We start from the raw sequence: 19,130 nt of genomic DNA, 5'->3' as shown, positions 1-19,130 counted from the left end.
CTCGTTCATATCGTCATACTGAGCTGTAAATCCGGGAAGTCTTTAGAGGTCTCAGTTTACTGTAATTGAGATAACGCAATAAAAACTAGACTGGGTGTAAGCATACAACGCAAGAAATCTAATTTCCTTTTTAAATAAGGAAAATGAATGACACATGGAGCATGTTTCATATCAGACATTCCGAAAATGATAATCAAATCCCAATATGCTTGAATATTCTGAGGTAAAAGTCTAATCTATTTATCCTACCTAAAACCGAACACAGTCCAATAAGCATTCAGACAAAATTGCCTGTTGCAAGAAGTGTTGAGCGCAGGCCTCTGTTGGAGCAGATTGGCATCTCAAACACAGTACATGCCCTGGATGGCACTGCCACCTGTTCTAATTGTTATTTTCATACCATGCCAGCTTGGGATTGTACACTCATTAAATAACAGAACTAGGCATTTCTAGTAGCAACTGTGTGCACGCTACTTCCTCGAGAAATGCTAATGCCCTCAAAATCAAAAGTCACACAAGGACATGAGAGACATGAGAGGCAAAATAACAAAAATAATGTGATATATGTGCAGAAATTGAACAGAATTACTTATATCTGAAGATCATAAATAGCTGATACTGTATGCCATGGGAGAATGATATATATATATATATATATATATATATATATATATATATATATATAATCCCAAAATAAAGCAGCACTACTTATCCAGTCCAACCAAAAAATTGGTGCCAGCGTCCCAAAGGACTTGATCAGAGTCCATCCAGGATAAGAACCAGATACAGGCGCAGCACTCCAACAAAATAAGTGATTTAATATCTCATGTCAGCATTACATGCTGACATGAGATATTAAATCACTTATTTTGTTGGAGTGCTGCGCCTGTATCTGGTTTATATATATATATATATATATATATATATATATATATATATATATATACCGTATTTATCGGGGTATACCACGCACCGGCCTATAACACGCACCCTCATTTTACCAAGGATATTTGGGTAAAAAAAGTTTTTTACCCAAATATCCATGAAAAAATGAGTGTGCGTGTGTGCGCGTGTATACCCCGATATACCCCCAGGAAAGGCAGGGGGAGAGAGGCCGTCGCTGCCCGCTTCTCTCCCCCTGCCTTTCCTGGGGTCTAGAGCGCTGCTGTCGGCCCTTTTCACCCCCTGGTTATCGGCGCCGCTGCCCGTTCTGTCCCCCTGACTATCGGTGCCGGCGCCGACAGCCAGGGGGAGAGAAGGGGCAGCGGCACCCATTGCCGGCGCCGCTGCCCCGTTGCCTCCCCCCATCCCCGGTGGCATAATTACCTGAGTCCGGTCCGCGCTGCTCCAGGCCTCCGTCGTGCGTCCCCAGCGTCGTTGCTATGCACGGCGCGGCGCTCTGACGTCATGCGCCGCGCCGTTCAGCGCATAGCAATGACGCCGGGGACGCAAGACGGAGGCCTGGAGCAGCGCGGACCGGACTCAGGTAATTATAACCAGGGGGTGAAAAGGGCCGACAGCAGCGCTCTAGACCCCAGGAAAGGCAGGGGGAGAGAAGCGGGCAGCGACGGCCTCTCTCCCCCTGCCTTTCCTGGGGGTGTATCGACGTATAACACGCACACAGACTTTAGGCTAAAAATTTTAGCCTAAAAAGTGCGTGTTATACGCCGATAAATACGGTATATATATATATATATATATATATATATATATATATATATATACATTTTTTTTTTTATTATTATTTTTTTAAAACATCATAAAACAAGCACTTTAATTTTATAGTATACATAGATAAAAATAGCACTTTAATTTTATAGTATACATAGATGTGTTTGCTTCAGCCATTTTTTTGTTTGTTTTGAAGGACCCAAAAACTTTTTCATTGAGCTGGCCCACTGGCCCTTATTGACAAATCTTTCCCTTTTTGCATATAGGGAGAAATGTATATCATTGTGATAAGGGAGACTATTATTGCTTCCTGTTGACCGTTATTCAGGCAGCATGAAACCATTGAGATTTTTTCTTTGAGATCAAAGTTTAACTGATGAACCACCAAAAAAGAATGCTTGAGTCACTGAGAAAACAAAAAAATATATTTTGTCAGGAATCACATACATTTCCATGGAATGGAAGAATCTGTATTTGAGCCCCTTAAGGAACACAGGTTTTTCCGTTTTTGCACTTTCGTTTTTTCCTCCTCTTAAAAAATCCTAACCCTTTTAATTTTGCACCTAAATATCCATATGATGGCTTATTTTTTGCGCCACCAATTCTACTTTGCAGTGACATCAGTCATATTACCCAAAAATCTAAGGCAAAACAGGAAAAAAAAATTATTGTGCAACGAAATTGAAGAAAAAATTTAATTTTGTAACTTTTGAAGGCTTCCGTTTCAATGCAGTACATTTTTCGGTAAAAATGACATCTTATCGTTTCTCTGTAGGTCGATTCAAATGATAAAGTGGGGAGACCCACGAAACGACGTACGTTGAGGGTGCACGGGGTCCCTGTATGGCCACTGGAAGTATGCCTGCTATAGGTAATGTAGTAGCTTGATGTTCTTCATTTTGTAATATTGTGTATTTATGTATTGCGGACATTACCACTATTTTGCTGTATGGAGGATTTACTAGCTATTTGGCATACTCCATTATTATATTTGATGTGACCGGGGATCCCATGCTATTTGTGGGCTATATGTATTTTATGGCTTAGGGGTGTCTGGCCAGTTGTATTTTGTTTTTTCTATGCTTGTGATATAATAAAGTTTATAGATTTTTGATATTATATGGTGGTGATTATTGTGGTGACAATTATAGGTGCATATACTGTGAGTAATTATTGTTACCAGGTATATGATTGATACCAGATAGTTTTCCTAGGAGGATTGTAGGTGTTATATTCGATTAAAATGATACCCTACCTCTATAGGTTAGATTTTTTTGTACTTCTGAAAAAAAATCATAACTACATGCAGGAAAATTTATACGTTTAAAATTGATTTATTTTACCGCGTATGGGGCGGTATGAGGGCTAATTTTTTGCGCCGTGATCTGAAGTTTTTAGCGGTACCATTTTTGTATTGATCGGACGTTTTGATCACTTTTTATACATTTTTTCATGGTATAAAAAGTTACCAAAAATACGTTATTTTGGACTTTGGAATTTTTTGTGCGTACACCATTGACCATGCGGTTTAATTAGCGATATATTTTTACATTTCAGACATTTACGCACGCGTGCGATACCACATATGTTTATATTTATTTTTATTTGAATGTTTATTTTTTTATGGGAAAAGGGGGGTGATTTGGACTTTTAGTAGGGAAAGGGTAAAATGACATTTATAAACTTTTTTTTACACTTTTTTTTGCAGTGTTATAGCTCCCATACACTGTTCAGTGCAAAGCCATAGCTTTGCATTAATCAGTGTTATTGGCGGTCGATTGCTCAAGCCTGCATCTCAGGCTTGGAGCAATCAATCGCCAAAGGGTCACGCTGGAGGAAAGTAAGAGGACCTCCGCTCGTGTCCCAGCTGATCGGGACACCGCATTTTCACTGCGGTGGTCCCGATCAGCCCCACAGAGCAGCCGGGAAGCTTTCACTTTCATTTTTGTCGCGGCATTCAACTTTGACCGCCACGTCTGAAGGGTTAATAGCGCGCGACACCGCGATCACTGCTGCGCGCTATTTGAGTCCCGGCTTCAGTTACATGCCGAGACCGACCCGATATGACACAGGGTCACCGTGTGACTCTGCGTTATATCACGGGAGCAAGCCAAGGACGTAAATATAAGGGGTTAAAGGATAGAAAACTGTCATATGACTTTTATGGTTTGGACACAATTTATTCCTATGTCACAGGGTCACCAGAAAATGAAAGCAATGTAAGTGCATATTTCACCAGAGACTTTAAAGGAAATCTATCATCAGTTTCACCTGCACTAACCTGTCGGTACACACAGATGCAGGTGATACTGATGAAAACCACACTTACCTGATCCTGTTCCGTGCTCCGGTTCTCCCACTATCTTCTTCAATATCTCCCATACCCTTTTGATATATTATAGATTAATGTATGCAGAATAACTTTCCAATAGCATGTTGTAAAAAAAATATGCAACTTTGTATTTAATTTTCCACTTTGAAAAAATGACCACTAGGGGTCTCCCTACCAGTCCTGGCTGCAAGCCTTTTTTTTTTTTTTTTATAGATTTCAGACTCATGCTGGAGTCCTAAATCTCAGACTGCAGCTGGGACACAGACAAGCTCAGCACTGCTCCCTGGCAAACTCACACATTGAATGGGTTAAAATAATCTTCTCTTATTCCAAATAGACCTAGTCATCCCATCTGGCCTCCTCCTTAACTCAAGTACAGGATTATTAGACCTAAAGAAGATTGTCCTGAAAATGTGTTATCTGCTTGGAATAAAGGAAGATGATTTAAACTCATATGATATGTGGAACTCTTCCATGATCTATATTTCTCTTATAGTCTATGTGCTGTTGACAACTCTTACACATTGGTTTGGCCAACTCAGCAACTGCTGGGGCATTACAAGGACTACCGAGTTCAAGAGGCTGTTATAACCAACAAATGCATCTAGCAATGATGTAAAACGTAACTTTCATTTTACAGTCCACAACAGGTTATGCCCGCCACTGCTACACCACTATATAATGATTCCGCTAGGCTTATCCAGCATTGCGACCTTCCCGGTGCTCACATAAAATAGATGATGCATATGTACCAAGCAAAAGAAGACAAGAATGAAGCACTCACAAGGTCAGGAGTGTAATCGCCAGCTTCTTTATTTCATTTCAAGTTGCAGCGAGGTGGTATGTGCAGGGGAGTGCGGACAGGTGTTGCAGCCTGACGGGGGCCTGACGTAGCGCGCAAGCACGAATACGGACCGTCGCCCATTCCTCTTCCCCCACCTGCAACACCTGTCCGCTCTCCCCTGCACATACCACCTCGCTGCAACTTGAAATGAAATAAAGAAGCTGGCGATTACACTCCTGTCATGGTGAGTGCTTCATTCTTGTCTTCTTTTGCTTGGTACGTAACTTTCATTTAACTTATTTAAAAGACCATACACAATAGCTCACAGAACAAGTCTCCTACCGTGGCCAGTGCATTTTCTCATAGCTATTAGTTGACCACAACATGAATCCATTTCCTGGGCACAGCACACAACAAGTACTCAAGAATGCAAGTCTATAATTTTCAACCCTGCGTGTTGGCACTGCACTTCTAAAATCCTTAAAGGGGTACTCCACCCCTAGACATCTTATCCCCTATCCAAAGGATAGGGGATACGATGTCTGATCATGGGGGTCCTGTCACAGGGGACCCCTGTAATCTCGGCTGCAGCACCCCACAGTCATTACTGCACAGAGGAAACTCGCTCTGTGCGTAATGACAGGCAATACATGGGCCAGAGCATTGTGACATCATGGCTCCGTCCCTCATAATGTCACGGCCTGCCCCCTCAATAAAAGTCTATGTGAGGGGGCGTGGTGGATGTCAAGCCCCTTTGGATAGGGGATAAGATGCCTAGGGGCGGAGTACCCCTTTAACCCCTTAAGGACGCAGGACGTAAATGTACGTCCTGGTGCGGTGGTACTTAACACACCAGGACGTACATTTACGTCCCGTGCATAACCGCGGGCATCGGAGCGATGCCCGTGTCATGCGTGGCTGATCCCGGCTGCTGATCGCAGCCAGGGACCCGCCGGCAATGGCCGACGCCCGCGATCTCATGGGCGTCCGCCATTAACCCCTCAGGTGCCGGGATCAATACAGATCCCGGCATCTGCGGCAGTACGCGATTTCAATGAATGATCGGATCGCCCGCAGCACTGCTGCTGGGATCCGATCATTCAGAACGCCGCATGGAGGTCCCCTCACCTTCCTCCTTCCGGCTCCCGGCGTCTCCTGCTCTGGTCTGAGATCGAGCAGACCAGAGCAGAAGATGACCGATAACACTGATCTGTTCTATGTCCTATACATAGAACAGATCAGTATTAGCAATCATGGTATTGCTATGAATAGTCCCCTATGGGGACTATTCAAGTGTAAAAAAAAAAATTTAAAAGTAAAAGTAAAAAAAAGTGAAAAATTCTCTCCCCCAATAAAAAAGAAAAACGTCCGTTTTTTCCTATTTTACCCCCAAAAAGCGTAAAAAATAAATTTAATAGACATATTTGGTATTGCCGCATGTGTAAATTTCCGAACTATTAAAATAAAATGTTAATGATCCTGTACGGTGAACGGCGTGAACGTAAAAAAAAAAAAAGTCCAAAATTGCTACTTTTTTATACATTTTATTTAAAAAAAATGCTAAAAAATGTATTAAAAGTTTTTTAAATACAAATGTGGTATCAAAAAAAAGTACAGATCATGGCGCAAAAAATGAGCCCTCATACCGCCGCTTATACGGAAAAATAAAAAAGTTAGAGGTCATCAAAATAAAGGGATTATGAATTCACTAATTTGGTTAAAAGTTTGTGATTTTTTTTAAGCACAACAATAATAGAAAAGTATGTAATAATGGGTATAATTTTAATCGTATTGACCCTCAGAATAAATAACACACGTCATTTTTACCGCAAATTGTACGACGTGAAAACGAAACCTTCCAAAATTAGCAAAATTGTGTTTTTCTGTTTAATTTCCCCATAAAAATAGTGTTTTTGGTTGCGCCATACATTTTATGATATAATGAGTTATGTCATTACAAAGGATAACTGGTCACGCAAAAAACAAGCCCTCCTACTAGTCTGTGGATGAAAATATAACAGAGTTATGATTTTTAGAAGGCGAGGAGGAAAAAATGAAAACGTAAAAATTTAATTGTCTGAGTCCTTAAGGTTAAATTGTCCCTAAGTCCTTAAGGGGTTAAACACCCAACCAGGTATGTTTTTGTTTTTTCGGTGGTGACCATAGAGAATGACACCATATGGCAAATAGGGTTCTTGCCTTCTTAGGAATAACATCACACCCATTTTTAGTATTTCCTTTAATATAGTCTCTTTATACAAAATTGAGCAATATCTTATTCATTATGCCCTTGTTTGCATTAAACTGGAGGGGGGGGGGGCTATCTTGTCTAGCACCCTACTGTCCCCTGGAGTGAATAAGCATGTGTGATGGGGAAAAGTACTGGTAAGCGGACTTTACTAATGTTAGCTTGAAGGTGGATAGGAGAATACCTCCTATAGCTTTAACAAACTCTTGCTTTTCTGTGTTAAATAACATTTTATGGTGTAAGTGGCTCCAGGTTATTTCCACATATTTCAATGCTGAGCACACAGAAAAGATCAGAAGATGGTGAATGAATGCCAAAAGAATTTCAGCCTGAATGTTCCTAATAAATGTTACCTATGGTTACCCCATTTTATTAGCTCCCTGTTGCAATAAAGAAGTTCTTCTTAACATGTGAAAAAATCTCCCACACAATGATGATTAAACAAGAAACTCGGATCCCGGAGTATGTGAAACCTTGAAGGCCTCTCTTTTGGCTGGTGCATATTTTATTTTATAAAGAAAGCCCTGAAGGAATATTTCAGTTCTTTAAACAAGACAAAACAGTTTAAGGTTGTAAATGTGGTAGAAGGGAAGATCTGCGATTTATCTCTCCATCTTACAATAAAATAGAAGCGGGGTGAAATATTACTGTAGAGGTTTGTAAATAGCCCATGTCTCATTTTTCTCTCTGAAGTTATGCGCTGAACCTCTTACAATGACTGTCACGGTGGAGATGAGAACAGACAGCACAATGTAATGTGCTACGGAGTTTATAAAGAAATAAAGCAAGAGAGAGAATGTAATGGCTTGATTTACATTCTAGGCAAACAACGCTAGCCAATTCCCCAGTGTATTGTCCTAGGGACCATAAATACATATCAAAATGCAGTATGACCCCTTCAGCAAGGCCCACCCATTACCTCATGTTAGTATGCACTGTCTGATCTCACCCGCTGCTGTCTAGGGCTGTACTTTTTCTTATTTATCTCTGAAACTCTTTCATGATCTTCGCTGCACTGTTCCGAAGTGCCGTAAATTGTGGCACATACTGTAAGCGCAATCTAAATATCAATAAAACAGCATTTTAACACTGAATAAAACAAATCTCCTGCTAAACCAAGGTTATTAGTCTTTTGGCTCATAATGTTTCGGCTATTTTATGTAACCAATTAAACCTTGATGTATGGTATTTTAATATTTTCTTCCCTACGTATAAACAATCTGTTACATGTAAAACGGGATATTTCAAGATTTACGTGGTTATTGATTAGTAACAGCTGCCAAGTGTTCCGTTCGCTTATAACACTGTCTGACAAATGTTTATTGGTCAATTGTTGGTGCTTTTAGAAAGCATGATACCGAATGGTAATATAACCTGCAATATATACTCTGACCCTTGCAAATGCATTGTTTTCCCTTCAACAATCTATGAATCACATATTTTGCCACCTTAGGTCAAGATGTTAAAATGTTTCTCCACCTTCTGTATATTTATTTTTAGAAAATAACAAAGGCTGATTCAGAATGGCATTCTATTTATACCATTACACTTATTTTCCCATTCTCTGCTGCCAGAACAATGCCAATCCATCTTTGAGCATAATAACTTAGTCATTTGTGATACACCGCAGCCTAACAGCTATAGCCTTTGATATAAGGAAGTCAGGAAACAAATCCGCAGCAGTCGGTCAGGCTATGAAAATGTTCAACACAAAGTTGAATTGTCATTAATCTTGGAATAGGGTCAAGGAGACTTGTAGATAGAACAATCCTCTCAGATAGTTGACTTGAGACCAGCTACAGCAGAGGAGCCACATCTTACAAATTACGTGATACCTAGGGATATCATCAATAGTCATTGAATGTTTCAGCTAATGTTGGAAGTTTTCAGATTGAAAGAAACTATCTTAATGTGGCTCTTAGCTGGCCAAGGCCAGAATATAGGAGATACAGAAGAGGAAATTGCTGCAGGACCCACATCCCTGCAAGGATCATATTCTGCAATCAGCCTATGAAGCCCAGCATTAGTAAACTCTACCTAAACGTACTACTGGAGGCTATATCAAGGAAGATCTCTGACATTCTTTATATGACATTAATATGAACAGTATATTGTTGTGATGGTACTATTAAAAAGCAACATTATTTCCAGGGATTTTTGGAGCTGGCATTTTAAGTTTTACCTCCTTGCCTTCACAGCCATGTGGGGGCTTATTTTCGTCAGTCAAAGTTGTACTTTTTAAAGACAGCTTTCATTTTATCATATAATGTATTGCAAAAACAAAAACCTTTTTGAGGTAAATGGATAAAAAAAACATGATTCTATGGGGAGAATTTATCACCGGTTTTGGTCTTAATTTTGTTGTATATTTTTTTGCATATTTTCATTTCGTTGTGCAGTTTTGTGCATATTTTCTGCAAACTTTGGCAACACCAACCTCCACCACGATGTCTACGAAACTGGCTAGCTAGACAGTTTTCTCCAGATGTGCTTGTAGTGGTCATGAATGCATCAACTTGCTAAATTTATGAAAATACACAAAAACATGCCACAAATGGTCTGAAAATCACATATCTACACCATCCCAAGCAGTGCTCTAGAAAATAGCTTCCCTTCACATTTTTTATCTCATCTTCTTTAGCGTACTTGCATGATATTAAAGGGTACTCTGGTGGAAAACGAATGTTTTCAAATCAACTGGTGCCAGAAAGTTATACAGATTTATAAATGACTTCTATGTAAAAATCTTAATCTTTCCAGTAATTATGAGCTGCTGCATACTACACAGGAAGTTACAGAGTACCCCTTTAACCACACATTGTTCAACTTTTCAAAAATAGCAACTACACACAGGGACTTAAAATAACCTCCCCCCCCCCCCCCCCCCCCACAATGTAATTTTTTAGAAAGGTTAGTTTTCATGGCATAACTTGAAACTTTTATTGCCGGAGGAAGCACTTGCTGGCGCGAAACGGAACTTGTTGCCTGTCTGTACCCCCCACCCCCTCTGTCCTTTATCCCTCTCCTGACAAGTTATGTGAGTATAACTTTGCACAAAAAAGAAGCTTGAAGATGACTTGTGGCGAGTGGCAGACTATGTTCTTTTCAAGTTATGTCTGTTGATCTACAGTACGTTAAAGGGGTACTCCGGCGCTAAAACATCTTATCCCCTGTCCAAAGGATAGGGGATAAGATGCCTGATCGCGGGGGTCCCCTGATCATTGGCGATCACGGGGGCCCCCTGAATGCAAGTCGTCACACGGGGGCGGGTCCGTGATGTCACAATGCTCCGGCCCCCATGATCGTCAGTAATCAGACCCGGAGCGAACGCGCTCCGGGGACTGCTTCTAATGAGGTGCTGCGTGCAAGATCACGGGGGTCCCCAGCGGCGGATAGGGGATAAGATGTCTTAGCACCGCAGTACCCCTTTAACTGCAGTCAGAGCACTGCCATACATCTTGTCAGCAATATCAGCCTGTATACCCCTACACCTTCTCCTACATTACCGCAGTGCCAAATGTCTCTTGTTTGTTAGTTTTCATGGCATTGACTCTCCAGTTTAAATGATATACTAATTTTATTCTTAAAGTGTACCTGTCATCAACAAAAACGTTTTATATAATGTAGATAATACCATTAAATGTATATTTGTAATATACATTGGTTAAAAATTGTGTATATTTTTGGGTGAAAAAATGCTGTCCCTGCAGCTATTGTCTGTGTGTATCCATGATGAGTCCAAAAACAGGAAGTGAGGGTAGGACAAGCAGAGAACTGTGCAGGCTCCTGGCTTGTCAATCGTCCTGATGTATGAGCCAGGAGCATGTTACAGAGTCTCAGCGCACACTGTCCTGCTTTTCTTACTGCACAGAGCCCTGCTTGTCCACCCTCACTTCCTGTATTTGGACTCCTCATAAAGACACACAGACAATAGCTGCAGGGACAAATAATATACATATTATTTAACCAATGTATATTACAAATATATATATATATATATATATATATATATATATATATATAATGGCATTATCTACACTGTATAAAAAGTTTTTTGTAACACTATTATCGGACAAGGAGGGACAGCTTACACCTGAACCGACCCCTGACCAAGCTTGAACAATTATGTGTGTCTTCTACTCGGGTGGCTCACACTATTAGCTATTTGTATGCTATTCTCTTAGAAGAAGTAACCTCTCAGCCTCTTCCGTACATGAAAAAATGAGAAGAGGAGATAGAACATCTCAAACCCGAAGAAGACAGATTGAAAGCAATACAGCGCTGTCATAAAGCCTCCCTGTCCTGTTAAGCGCAGGAAACTAATTATAAAATACTAACACGTTGGTACAGAGTTCCCTCACTATTGGCATCCTTCTATCCAGGAGTCTCAGACAGGTGTTGGCGCTGCAATACAGAAAAGGGTACGATGCTTCATGTGTGGCTCACCGGTCCCTTGCTGTCCGATTTTTGGGCAAACGTACTCAACATCATCCATCACATAACTTCGATACAACTCCGACCTACTCCAGAGATCACCTTACTATCTATTCTTCCTCCCTCCCTGCCCAAACACATTTCCAGATTAATTGTGCATCTCTTGTTGACCGCCAGAACAGTGATACCACGGTTGTGGAAAACAACAGTCTCTCCTATGGTTTTGTCCTGGTTTCAGGAAGTATCCCACATACACAGGATGGAGGAACTGACGGCTGACACGAGAGACACGTTGACTGGTTACACTCTCATCTGGAGCTCTTGGCTAGCCTTCCTACATTCCCCAGAGTTCACATAATTGCACCTTATACCATAACACCATCTGTATTGCAGTTGAAGACACAGATCCACCCCCCTGTATCCTATTAAGCCATGCTTCTACTATCTACTCCGAAGATCTCACCAGCCCCCATTTGATCACCTTGCCAAGAGATGCTGGAGACCGTCCGTCCTGTGAGGTAATTGACACTACACAACCTCCTTACCCCTACCATCTACCCCTCTCTTTCCCTACATCCTCCTTTCTCCCTCCTCCCCCCTTCTCTCTCCCTTCTCTTCTCCACCTCCTTTTCATCCCCTTCCTCTCACTCATCTTCTTTCTTTCTATCTTTCCTTCTTTTTCTCCTCTCTCCCTTATTGCCACTTTTTAGTTTTACGTAATGTTTTTATGGGTTGTATAACAGATTAAGTGTATGAGTTTATTGCCTATTTTCTGATGTTTAATGTACTCCTCTCACTATAAGATCTCAGGACTTTCTGCCAGTCTAGCCTTTGAGCTATATTCTTTCCTATAAGGAGCGGAGCTGCAATACTCCAGGCTACACCTCACCTACAACTTAAATTGTTTGTACTACATGTTCCCTTAACGCGGAATTTTCTTTTTTTTTTTTTTTTTTTTATTGATTGTCCTGTTGTGCTTTTCTAAAGAAAACAATAAAACATTTTGAATTTAAAAAAAAGTTTTTTGTTGACGACAGGTACACTTTAAGATCACTATAACTAGAATAATACCAAGTGCATATAGTTTTTGACATGTTTTACAAAAAAAATACAAAAAAATGCTGTTGAATTGTCATGTTTTTATGTAGATGTGACTTTTTGATGGATTTTTTTTTAAATCCATGTTTTTCAGGGGTCCACCAGCTGCCATCTTAACTTCTTGGCACTTCATGATTGTGTCGCAGTGAGATTGATTGGCGGTCTCGTCTTCCAACCCCCTTGAAGGTTTCTAATGAACATGGCATTAAGGAGGCTATAAATCTTGGATCAAAGTTATTAAATAAATTATCCAATACTGCAAATAATGCAGCCAGCACCTGAAGTCTATGCTCCTGAACTTGCTGCATACAATCTCCCAACATCTTGATTTAATACTTTAGGGCCTCAAAGCAACATCAGAAATAAAGCAGCTGCCATTGTCATAATAAAATGAACTGCAGCAGCACAACTACTTTTACTTGACAAGCTATCATGACCTTATGGCCTTGCTCGAAGTCTTACTCAGTCTTGGTTCCTGTCTTGTATACTGTATCATCTTATAGTTTAATATATATTTCAATATAAGTTTAATTTAAATTTAGGCTTAGGATATCTTTAATTCTTAAGTTATTGTAGTTAACTATATGATACCTGACACATTTTAAGAGATAATGAACATTGTCAAAAACATTTTGACATTGTATCGGAAGATGCTGTTATCACATTTTATAATCCATATACGGAGTTCCTATAAGAGTTCCTATATTCCAGCCAGCTATTGTCCATCATATTGCAGAATGTGTCCTTATAATTCAACCATTGTCTTTTTTTATATAGACCTGTTTACAAGAAGCTTCCTGTTTGTGCCCTGACATAACTTGTAAGGAAGTGACCCCTATAACCACACTATGAATTACATCTGCTGCCAGTAACTGATTGAACTAATGCCGGGGTTTAGTGCTATTGGGCCCAGGTTTATAGTTTGTTGTATTGCAGTCAAAGTGTTCATTGTCTGGAAGTATACAGAGGTATCTCTGCTTCCAGTGGAAAAAAGAGAAATATAGAAATTGTGTCAGGGAGACAATATTTATGGCATGTGACAAACGAGAACATTTTAAGTGTGTTTGCAATTCAAATAGATTTGTTATCCATACAGCAATTAAAGGGGTACTCCGGGGGAAACCTTTTTTTTTTTTTTTTTATCAACTCGTGCCAGAAAGTTAAACAGATTTGTAAATCACTTTTATTAAAAAATCTTAAAAACACAACAGTTTTTTCCCCATAAACAGCATTTTATGTGCTCAATTCTTTTTTCTTTTTTTGATTCTTTATTGTACAATTCCATTCTCACAATTCCCGTTAAGAGCCTTTCTATCACCTTGGTATACTGTACAAGATGACAAATCCAGGCTGATCTGTTCATACCAGAATGGTGATCCTGAAATATTGCCAAGTTATATCAAACAGGCGAAAGATATTAGTAGGTATTATAAAGGTCTATTGGAATAAACTTGTACATACAGTACAACATACAGTAGTTGGGTTTACTACATCTAGCTTCCCCATACAATAGATACCTAAAAATATCAACACTTCTTATATCTCCTATGCAATAGTGACATAAGTAGAGACCATATCTAAGGCTTCTTTCACACTTCCATTAGGATACGGCAGTGTGATGGCCATCGGGGGAGCCAGGTAGAATAGCGGGAGAAAAAATATTGCTTGCACCGTCTTTTGCTCCCACTATTCCCATCATAATAGTAAATGGGAGCCGTCGGGACCCATTTTTGCCCATTGTTCCCCGTCACGAGAATGGCCGTTCTTGACGGGGAGCAATGACCGTGTGGAAGAGGCCTAAGACATAGATATCAGCAGTTTGACTGAGAGCTAAAAGCCCCAGTTGCCTCTAACCTGAATGAGAGGTTAAACATGAATGCAAGCTCAAGAAAGGGAAGTATATAATTGGCTGCCAGACACCTGGATGTGAGTTAGAGTCAATAGTTTAAGTTTGCTGTAAAGTACCATATTTATCGGGGTATACCACGCACCGGCCTATAACACGCACCCTCATTTTACCAAGGATATTTGGGTAAAAAAAGTTTTTTACCCAAATATCCATAGTAAAATGAGGGTGCCTGTGTGCGCGTTTATACCCCGATACACCCCCAGGAATGGGGGAGAGAGGCCGTTGCTGCCCGCTTCTCTCCCCCTGCCTTTCCTGGAGTCTAGAGCCCTGCTGCCGCCGCTTCTCTCCCGCTGGCTATCGGCGCCGGCAATGGGGCGCCGGCACCCATAGTCAGGGGGAGAGAACGGGCAGCGGCGCCTATAGCCAGGGGGAGAGAAGGGCCGGCAGCAGGGCTCTAGACCCCAGGGCAGGCAGGGGCAGAGAAGCCGGCAGCGCTGGCTGTCTCTGCACCTGCAAAGCCACTGCAGTTCATTGATTTAAAGCACCCGCTTTAAATCATTGAACTGCAGTGGCTTATCGGCGTATAACACGCACATAGATTTTAGGCTAAAAATTTTAGCCTAAAAAGTGCGTGTTATACGCCGATTAATACGGTAAATATAACATAGTGTAAAAGGCTGTCTGGGCACATAGTTTTTCAACAGCTGGAGGCACATTGCTTAGAAGAATGTAGTGTCTTACATCATCTAAAAGCAGGGCTCTTAAAGGGGTACTCCGGTGGAAAACTTTTTTTTTTTTTTATGAACTTCTGCCAGAAAGTTAAACAGATTTGTAAATTGCTTCTATTAAAAAACCTTTACCCTTCCAGTCCTTTTTAGCGGCTGTATGCTACAGAGGAAATTATTTTCTTTTTGAATTTCTTTTTTGTCTTGTCCACAGTGATCTCTGCTGACACCTCTGCATGTCAGGAACTGTCCAGAGCTGCATAGGTTTGCAATGGGGATTTTCTCCTGCTCTGGACAGTTCCTAATATGGGCATCAGGTGTCAGCAGAGAGCACTGTGGACAAGACAAAAAAGAAATTCAAAAAGAAAAGAATTGCATCTGTAGCACACAGCTGCTAAAAAGTACTGGATGGGTAAAGATTTTTTTAATAGAAGTAATTTACAAATCCGTTTAACTTTCTAGCACCAGTTGATAAAATAAAAATGTTTTCCACCGGAGTACCCCTTTAATATATTGCGTACAGTACTTCTGTGGCCTTCTGTCAATAGTACTTAAAGAACAGAACAAATATACATATTGGCCCTTATTTACTAAGAGTGGAGTGTAGGTTTCTTTGTGGGTTTTAATTCCCTACAATTTATTTTCCACAGTATTTACTAAGGTTTCCCTACATTTTGCACCTTTCCCTACACTTTGCTTTTTTTACACCTGCTCTGATCTGTGGGGTTTTCCTCAGCACAAATCCACCATATTTTATGTGGAAACCTTACTAAATATGTTGTTTTTTTTGTGAAAATGTCGGGAACACGCCCCTTTTCGGAGGACATGCCCCCTTTTGCCAATGGCCACGCTGCCTTTTTGGGTTTTCTTAGCAAAATGGAGAGTTATTCGGGTTTTTTTCAATTCTGGCGCAAATTCTGGGGCAGACATAATTTCTGGCGCAATGCGACAGAATCTGGCATACAACCCGACAAAACATGTTGGATTTGCAATAGTAAATGAGGGCCATTGTCTAAGAGCTGACATACACTAAATTGTTGTCCATAGAGGTGGCACAATTGACATAAAGAGGAGAATTTACCAACTCTAGTACCGTGTTTCCCTGAAAATAAGACACTGTCTTATTTTTCCTCAAGAAGACACACTATGGCTAATTTTCAAGGGATGTCTTATCTTTATTAAGTATGGTACAACAATACAGAGAGCCACAGACTTTTGCTGGTTGGTGCTAGGTGAGAGAGACCCACAGTGAGTAAAACGGCAGCCACAGCTTTATTCTTCCCCCTGAGGACCCACAAAGCAGAACTTTCTGTTCCTCACTTTACTGAGGAGACTTTTACTTTCACTTTCTGTCTCCCTCAATGCCGCGGCTGGTAGCACGAATAAAATAACCGGGACCTGACAGGGGGAGCTGACCTTGTAGATGGGGCTTCCGGCACCTCTTCGGTCACCTCCTAGAGAACAGCTGTCATGATTGGCCAGATTAGAAGGGCTGCCCGTCTTCTTTACTTCTCCGCCTCGGTACGCTTAGCCACACTTACCACCATGTATTATTTTTGGGGTACAGCTTATTTAATGCCAATGCTTATAAATTCTGCTATGGCTTATTTTATGGATATGTCTTATTTTTGGGGAAACAGGGTGTGTCACAACAGACAGATTTAATATGTTTGTGTGCTAGGAAATCATTGCTTTTGCCCCACCTACAAGTTCATGTTGTGGACAGATTTATGAAGTTTGTGGACAAATATTTTTGGTGCATAAACCACTAAAATAGATCTGGTCTGAAATTTTGCCTGTATTTGTCACCATGCTGTGTTTACTTTAGTCTTTCTTTTTTTTCATTTGAAATATTATAACAAACTTGATATAACAGTGATTTGGATGTAAAGTTTGGGTATGTGTGGGTTCCGAGACAAGGTGTCGCTGTATAAGGGGTTTCCCCATCAAAAGTAGAAGGTGCACACCTGATCTTCAGCTGGCCCCCTAAATATACAGCTGTGGGTCCAGCTTTAAATAAGCAGGATATATATATATATATATATATATATATATATATATATGTTATATGCCTTCGGCCCAGTTGCCATGCTAGTAGTTAAGTGTCAATGCACAGCATCGGCACATAATTGCTTCGAACACATAGCAGTTTTTCTTTTCCTGCACGAAACATGCTCAAGCTGGGGTAAAACTTTGCCTGGGTAAGTACCCGTTCTTTCAGCTGAAACTGCATTGACAGGCTGAACATTCATCTGCAAGATATTGTCGCTTTAGTAGATTGTAGGCTAAAGGACTATACTGGCTATAGGTGAAATCAATCCTGCCAACTGGTAAAAATGATTAAAGGCTATAGGTGGTGTTTATCATGGATACAGGGTGCCATTATTACTGGCTGCATAAGCCATTTATTTTGGCTACATTATTACAGGGTATATAGGGTATTTATTCTGGCTGCAAGGAGCAATTAAAACGTACCAAAAAGGGTCAATAGTATTTGCTATAGGGTTGCATATTACTGCTAATATGACATATGGACAAATATTACTGCACAATTTTATTTGCAAGATAGTATAACTTTTCAGCACACAATGGGACACAGTTTGACACACAATCCGATGAGACAAATTTACCAAAGTGATATCACCTTGTTAATACATTTGTCCAGAAGAAAGATTGGTGTGTCAGAAACACTACCAAGTACAAGCAGACGGTATTGCTCAATTCCTCCCATTATATTCAATGAAATTTCATGATTCTTATCTAAATAGATCTCCTATATAAATGAAATACATATAAATAGTTACCCCCTTCTCTTTGGATCAGTGATCCCCTCTCCTTTGTGATCAGCTCTTTGTGACCAAATGTTAGTGTTCTTGACTGTAGTTGGAGCACTCCTGTACTTTTATTTGAGTCTATAGTATTCTGTACCATCAATTTGTTAAATATAAGTCAAACTATTATCAAGGACAAATGGATCAGACTATAGGAATAATACACTACCGGGCTTCTCCATATAGAACAAGACAAAATATGCATTGATCTGGGTCATGAAATCACAGTTTTTTTTGTTTTGTCATATACATATTCATATTTTTAGTTCATCATAATAGATGTATAACTCGTTAACGACCATGGACGTGTATACACGTACAGGCAGGATGCACATTCCCGCACCAGGACGAGTATACATGTCCATGGTTCTCGTGGGTGCTGCCCAGTGCACCCACGAGATTGCAGCAGGGACTCGGCTGAAACACACAGCTGGGACCCTGCCGCACTGCCAGGACCGAAGAAAACTTCGAGTCCCGGCAGTTTAACCCTTACAGCCGTGGTTGGAAGCGACCGTGAGCTGTAAGGAGTTTTGACAGAGGAAGGGGGCTCCCTCTGTCTATCTCCTGTAGCACCCCACAATGATCGCGGGGAGCTGCTAGTTACCTGGGCAGCCGGGGGTCTTTACAATGTGCCAGAGGCAGGTCCTGATACGCTGCCTGCCAGTGTAAAACTAGCAGGCAGCATATAACTCCAATGCTTTGGAATACTAAGTATTCCAAAGCATAAAAAAAAAGTGTAAAAAAAAAATGATATAAAATAGATGAAAATGTAAAAACAATAAGTGTAAAAAAGTAAAAAAATGTTAGAGTGTAAAAAAAAGCATTTATTAAATAAATATAATGAAAAACAAAAAAGGCATAATGTGTAGGATCACACAGCGCACATTCGCAGCATATCACAATAATGAGCTCCCTGCTGCGGCTGGGTAGCTTTGTGTGTCCACTCATAGTGGTGGATGTCCCACTGGCAGTCATGAGCGGACACACTGAGCTACCCAGCCACAGCAGTGATCTTGCCCTTGTTACTGCCAGGAGCATCCGTGGTGTGAAATATGCTGCGGATGGGCTCTATATGACCCTACACTGCATCCCATTCATACTGCATTTCAGCAGTATGCTAGAGGTATCCTTCAGCATCACGTCAAAAAAAGTGATGCT

At 40.6% G+C, this 19,130-nt stretch overlaps 1 protein-coding gene and 1 long non-coding RNA gene across 3 annotated transcripts in view; one reads left to right on the top strand and one right to left on the bottom strand.

Moving 5' to 3' along the window:
* The window catches only part of EPHA10 (EPH receptor A10), a 691,916-nt gene that overhangs the window by 663,553 nt on the left and 9,233 nt on the right, over positions 1-19,130 (bottom strand). The window lies entirely within an intron of this gene.
* Positions 2,445-12,897, top strand: LOC130356087 (uncharacterized). The gene is made up of 3 exons (XR_008888775.1): positions 2,445-2,542; positions 11,863-11,987; positions 12,662-12,897. It is a non-coding gene; the product is annotated as an uncharacterized LOC130356087 (long non-coding RNA).

The sequence above is a fragment of the Hyla sarda genome, chromosome 2 (genome assembly GCF_029499605.1).
Source record: "Hyla sarda isolate aHylSar1 chromosome 2, aHylSar1.hap1, whole genome shotgun sequence".
Taxonomy (NCBI): domain Eukaryota; kingdom Metazoa; phylum Chordata; class Amphibia; order Anura; family Hylidae; genus Hyla; species Hyla sarda.
Note: the sequence above shows the minus strand (reverse complement) of the source record. Positions and strands in the feature narration are given on the sequence as shown.